The sequence below is a fragment of the Lipotes vexillifer genome, unplaced genomic scaffold (assembly GCF_000442215.2).
Source record: "Lipotes vexillifer unplaced genomic scaffold, Lipotes_vexillifer_v1.1 scaffold394, whole genome shotgun sequence".
NCBI lineage: Eukaryota > Metazoa > Chordata > Mammalia > Artiodactyla > Lipotidae > Lipotes > Lipotes vexillifer.
In genome coordinates this window covers 4,544,420-4,550,424 of record NW_006791731.1, presented here as the reverse complement: position 1 = coordinate 4,550,424, position 6,005 = coordinate 4,544,420, and the positions used below count along the sequence as shown (strand labels likewise).

The window sequence follows — 6,005 nt, the reverse complement described above, 5'->3', positions numbered from 1 at the left end:
AGCACAGGCTCCGGACACGCAGGCTCAGTGGCCATGGCTCACGGGCCCAGCCGCTCCGCGGCATGTGGGATCTTCCCGGACCGGGGCACGAACCCGTGTCCCCTGCATCGGCAGGCGGACTCCCGACCACTGCGCCACCAGGGAAGCCCTGTAGCTTTTTTAATCTACAAAATAGAGTAATGATTGCCCCCCTCATGAAGTGTGGGGAGAATAAAATCAAATTAATACACAGAAAACACTTAGCATAGAGCTCAGGATATAGTAAGTGTAATAAATATAATTATTATTTTTTTACTATTTTGTATTTGTACAAAATCCTGGCTTTGTCATTTACTAATTGTGTGTCATTGGGCAAGTTGTTTCAACTCTCTGTTTCCTACTTCTAAAATGAGGATGATAACAGTAGACTCATGGGGTTGTTGTGAGGATTAAATGCACTGAAATCTACAAAGTAGACTAGTGGCGGGCTCAGTGTTAGCTCTCAATAAACATCAGCTATCATCATCCTCATCATAATTATCACTATGGTCATCAACACCATCCTCATCACTGTCACCATCACTGTTGCCGTCGTTATGGCATCATCACCATCACAGCCACTATCCTCCCCTCATACCAATCATCATCATCATCACTGCCACCACTACAACATTCACTGCTGGCACCTCTGTCATTCTCTTCCCCCTCTCCTTCACAGCACCATCATCTTCATTATCATGGTCATCAAGACATAGCATGCGACCTACCAAAAATGTAGTTTTACAAACTAATCCTGAAAGTAACATTCAGAGGTTCCAATCCCTCTTAACTGTCACCTCTCTGGCCCTGTGTTTAGTATGTTAACAAGTATATTCCAGTAAAATGTCATTAAACAAAAACAATTCAGTTCCTTTAAAAGAATGTATTATGCAGTAAAAGAAGTTGTTGGCAATTAGTCAATCCTGGCTGTGTTTCCAGGCCTGTCCTCCCTTATCTTTGCATCTTTCAGAAGATCACGTCCCTTCTTTGCTCTGTTTATTCACTGAGTTAATGAAGGATGCGAGGGGGCAGGTCAATCTATGAGGGTCCAGGTCCAGAACCCTACAAATCTCGCACTGAAACATCACGCCCAGTCGTCTTCCTATCCAGACTGTTGTACCACATCAGCAGCTCATTGATGACAATAGCTACCTAATAACACCCTGGCTGCCTCCCTTGGGTATATTGGGAGGGTTAGGTGATCTAATGCCTGTAAAGTGCCAAATGCTTCTGTGTAGAGGAAAAAACAAATAGGTTCAGAGGGGAAGAGCATTTGTTCCAACACCTTTGCATGTAATTATGTCTACTGTTTTAAAATCTATAGAGCCAGCACTGTCTGCAGGGCCACTTTATAATCTCAATGAAAAGAAGTGACAGAATAGCACACTGGTTCTCCGACATTTAGGACGACTGCCTTAAAAGCAAATGGTGTCCTTTCAATTTCCAGCCCTCAGTCTGGGCTTAGAATGGTTTCAACCCTCATCTCACAGCAACTAAATGGCAGCAGCTCAAGGATCTCCACAGTTGTCCTTGTCTCCTTCTCCGCCGCAGCTGGGGATCAAAGCAAACACAGCCACCCCCAAGCCTGACTCACTTTCTTCCAGAAAAGAGGACTGACATTTACAGAGCCCCTACTCTGCCGGGTGCTCTTCCAGGGCGTCCACATGAGATCCCACTTCACGCATTTCTTTGTGTATATCCTGAGCTGATGCAAAACAGTGTTTAATATGTCTACATTATCTAATTTAGCCAGGAAAACTACTCAGTGAGGTAGGGGTTATTACCAGAGCGTAGAGATAAGAAATCTGGAGACCAGGGAGGTGAAGTGAGTCGCCTGAGGTCACACAGGTAATAAGAAACAAGATTTGGCATCTAATCCAGATCTGTCTGTATCCAAACTGCCTCCTCCTGACCAAGTTACTTTCCTGGTTATTTTCCTAGGTCATGATGCCTTGTCCCATTGGTTTTCTAATGTCAAGAGCACTAGATTTATAGTCTAGAAGCCCAGCTGACCTTGCTGACCATGTTCTGGGAATCTTTCTATGCACCAAGAATACAGCAATCAAAGAAACAGATTAGAAACAACAAAACCAAAAAAACCACCTGCCCGCCTGGAGTTTACATTCCAGGGACATTAGGAGTTTACTACTTTGCTAGCTCAGCTCTCTTCAGTACATGTTTATTGAGGGTCCAATGGAAGGGCTTCATTTTTCCCGTTGAAAAGAAGGGAAGAAACTCCCACCACAACCCCTTTTATTAGAGCATTTACTTCAGAAAACTTGACACTGTGAGTTCTTTCTCTGTCTCTTTGAAATGTGTGTAAGTCCTTTTCAAAGCTGAATAAGCCTTTTGCCAGCTCTAGGACCCGGGAAAGTCTTTCTCAAGGACCTGGGAACATCTCTTTGAAATGTAATCAGCAAGGAAAATAAAGCCCCATCTCCCAGGTTCTAAAGGAAAGTAGGAGTCTAACTTCGCAGTCCCTTGTTCCAAGCCGCAAAGAGAAGTCTGATTTCCTTTTCTACAAAACTAACTCACTAAAGCAGATGAGCACTCTGATTACCAGGTGAATTAGGATGAACATGACAAACGGTGCTGCACGGTCCTCTTACATGAGAACTAGTTATTGTTCATCCTGAGGACACACACATCATGGGTCATAGCTGCTTAGCCATAGAAAAGGGTGAGATTTCTTTGTCTTTACAATCTCGTAGCAAAATTGCCTGTGATGCCTTATAATACTCTGGCTTGATGCTTGTACAAAAATAACACTATTTCCCTTCTTTGTGGACAGGTTTTCTGGTTTGGGAGAAGATTCTGTTTAGTTTTTAATTATATTTCCTCAACACCATCATTTGCTAAGTGCATAATGTAACAATTACTTGCAGGTTATTTTCCTAGCAGAGGCTGCTCTAAGGATGCTGGCTTTTGTGAATCCATCAAACAGGTAATTCTCTCCAGGAGTTTACAAACTGTCGAGAGCAGGGCCTAAACTTTCTCAAATTAGTAAGTCTCTGCTATTCTCAGAATAAGCCCTGTCCCTGAAATTTTGCCTGCTGTTTTCTCTGCCTAGAAAACTCTTCCCCAACGGGCTTCCCCGGTGGCGCAGTGGTTGAGAGTCCGCCTGCCGATGCAGGGGACGCGGGTTCGCGCCCCGGTCCGGGAGGATCCCACGTGCCGCAGAGCGGCTGGGCCCGTGAGCCACGGCCGCTGGGCCTGCGCGTCCAGAGCCTGTGCTCCGCAACGGGAGCGGCCACGACAGTGAGCGGCCCGCGTACCGCAAAAACAAACAAACAAACAAAAACCTCTTCCCCAAATGTCTGGCAAAGCACTGCCTGACTTTCCAATGCAACTAAAATCCCACCCCCCACTCCAGGTGGCCTTCACAGGTGACCTCTGCCCCATGGCATTATTTTCCTTAAAATCATTTAACTCTTTTCCTGGAAATTTGTTATCGTTGTTCTTAACTCAAATGGAGGAGCAATTATGAGGACCTCCCACAGTTACACACATCTCACATTTCCTACGTGCGGGGCACCATGCCTGGCGCTTTGTAAATGTTTCCTTGTTTTAATTGTCACATGTCTCTGTGAGATAAGCCACGTAGCTCTTCTTTTACAGATGAGGGACCCCAGGTTCAGAAGAGTCCAAGTTGCCCAAGTCTTATAATTAGCAAGCGCAATTCACTCAGCTGCTAAGAGGCAGAACCGGGTTGGAGAACCACTGACCTCTCACCGCTCTCGGTGGCCTCGGCCCCAGTTTGATTTTTCTAAGAGTCATGACCTTGTAGATCTTTCTTCTCCAACACATCAGGCCTTAGAAAGCATGGCCTATTTCTGACCTACCTCTTCCTCCTGACTTGGAAGGGAGCTGTTTAAGGGCATGCGTGGTGAGAATCTTTCAGGATGGAGGCAGCTGTGGGTGAAAAGAGGCCTCTTCTGAAGACAGCAGGGACTAAACGGCTCTGGGTTGCCTTCCGGGAAGAATGGGATTCCAGGGCCTTTTCTGGCAGTTCTAGCAACAGCAGAGGAGGTATCATCTCTGCTCCCAGAATCGTCCAGAACCTCCAAGGCAGTGGGGGTATGGGGATGGGCGGCTTCTGCTCATTTAGCACCTCCAGTCCCTGCAGTTCCTATTACACGACTGGTGGACACGTGGACGAGAAGAAGACCATGTTTTTCATGAAGGAGAGAATAAGCGGCACTTCCAAACTGGAAGGCGCCATTGCATCTGACTCTGCAGAAAACTGCATTTCCAGAAAACCGTGGCTCTGACTCTAGCATCTTGCTCCTTCTTCCTCTCCGTGGCCTGTAATCATAACAACAGCCACTGTATCTCCAGACCCTACCTCTCAGAGTCAGTGTCTTAGGCAGTTCGAAAGATCTACAATGAAGCTCTGGATGTGACGGTGTCATTAACCTCCCCAGACCCAGCAGCCAAAGAGAGCAGCTGCAAATCTGTGAGAAAAATCCTGGGGAGGCTGATTTCCCAGACGCTGGATCACCATCGCACGCCACGAAGCAAATCAAACCTTCTTGATGACACACGTGACCAGTGAACACCCAGGGCCTTTGGTTATAGAAAGGACACTAACAATGACCATAAATGCTCCACTGTGGGCAGCATTTTCAATTTACAAATTCATCCTGGTGTCCGCAGGTCTGGCAGAGATCCTGTTTGATAACTAGGCTCAACAGAAAGGAAATGCAACAATCCTCTGTTCTGCTTTCTGGAGAGTGGCGTGGGATGAAAAGCACAGAGATAGGCTTGGATTTGAAGCCAAGAACCAGGGCAAGCCTGTGAGTCCTCAGATGAGGTATTTAAATCCTCTGCAGCTCACCTTCCCAGCAGTAGGTGGCGGTAGGGGGAAGCTACGACAGGGCCTGTACCGGAGACAGTGTAGGTAGAAGCTAGGCTCCCTAGTGGGGAGCTGTCCGTGGTGCTGCCAGTGGTGATAGCATTACTGGGGGTATAACAGCATACTAACCAGTGCGGCTCCTGGAGTTGGACGAGCAGGGATTCACCTTGGCTATACCACCTACTAGTTTTGTAATACTGGCATTTAATCTTGCTCAACCTTAGTTTCCTGCTCTGTAAAGTGGAACTACATTTCTACTTCCTAGGACGAGGCTCACCGTCGCAGGAGACAACATTGTAACGCGGGTAAACTGGCCCTTGGCCCTTAACGCATCAGGCACACTGTGTCCTGCGGTCCCTGGGAGCTCATTCTGTAGTGTGGACCCTGAGAACTTCTCACAGTCACCATGGACTTCCAAGGGGCGGGGGAATCCCCTCTTTCAGATGCAGCACTAATTTCTGTCCTTTTTCTGGGTGGAAGCTTTCTTTGGCTTTCTCTGACTCTGTAAAGGAACAAACCCTCCCTTGAAGGGAATTATAAAAGAACAAAGGCAGAGCACTTGTCCCAAGACACCAACACTTCAGGAGCAGTTGGGCTGATAGAGAAAACAATTCCTACTCAGTGGAGGGAACTCCTTATCTGTCTAATTGATTGGCGTTTGTTTCTCTGAATAAAGGTCATTCCGTGGTAGAGGGAGCACCCAGCAGCTGGCAAGATGACAAGGGCTGCACAGTGAGGACCAGCGGAAATCACCCACTGCAGGATCCTCCAGGCCACAAGGTTAGCCACTGTTTATGACCCCAGAAAAGAAGGGTAATCCTCAGCCAATAGCACAGAGGACGCTAGGCTGTGCTGGTGTCTCTTAACCTAACACTGTGCCCGGGCAGAATCTCTTGTTCCATCTACACCGAGACCTGACATCTATAGTTCCTGAAGCAGGAGTCTTAGGTTTGCCAAACCCTGTAAAACTTCAATGTCTCTGGATAACAACTGGCAGATGTCTAACCTGCCAGCCAGGGCCTGGGAGATCTGGCTGTTCTCCATCCTGATACCCCACAGGCCCCTGGCTGTGTTGTCACACCGCCATATTTGTTTGCTTCCTTGCCTTTTTTTTTTTTTTTTTTTTTTTTTT

The 6,005-nt window shown here is 47.0% G+C and overlaps 1 protein-coding gene across 1 annotated transcript in view; it reads right to left on the bottom strand.

The window, feature by feature from the left end:
- Positions 1-6,005, bottom strand: part of COL22A1 (collagen type XXII alpha 1 chain) — a 253,822-nt gene that overhangs the window by 46,516 nt on the left and 201,301 nt on the right. The gene's annotated exons all lie outside the window — the stretch shown is intronic.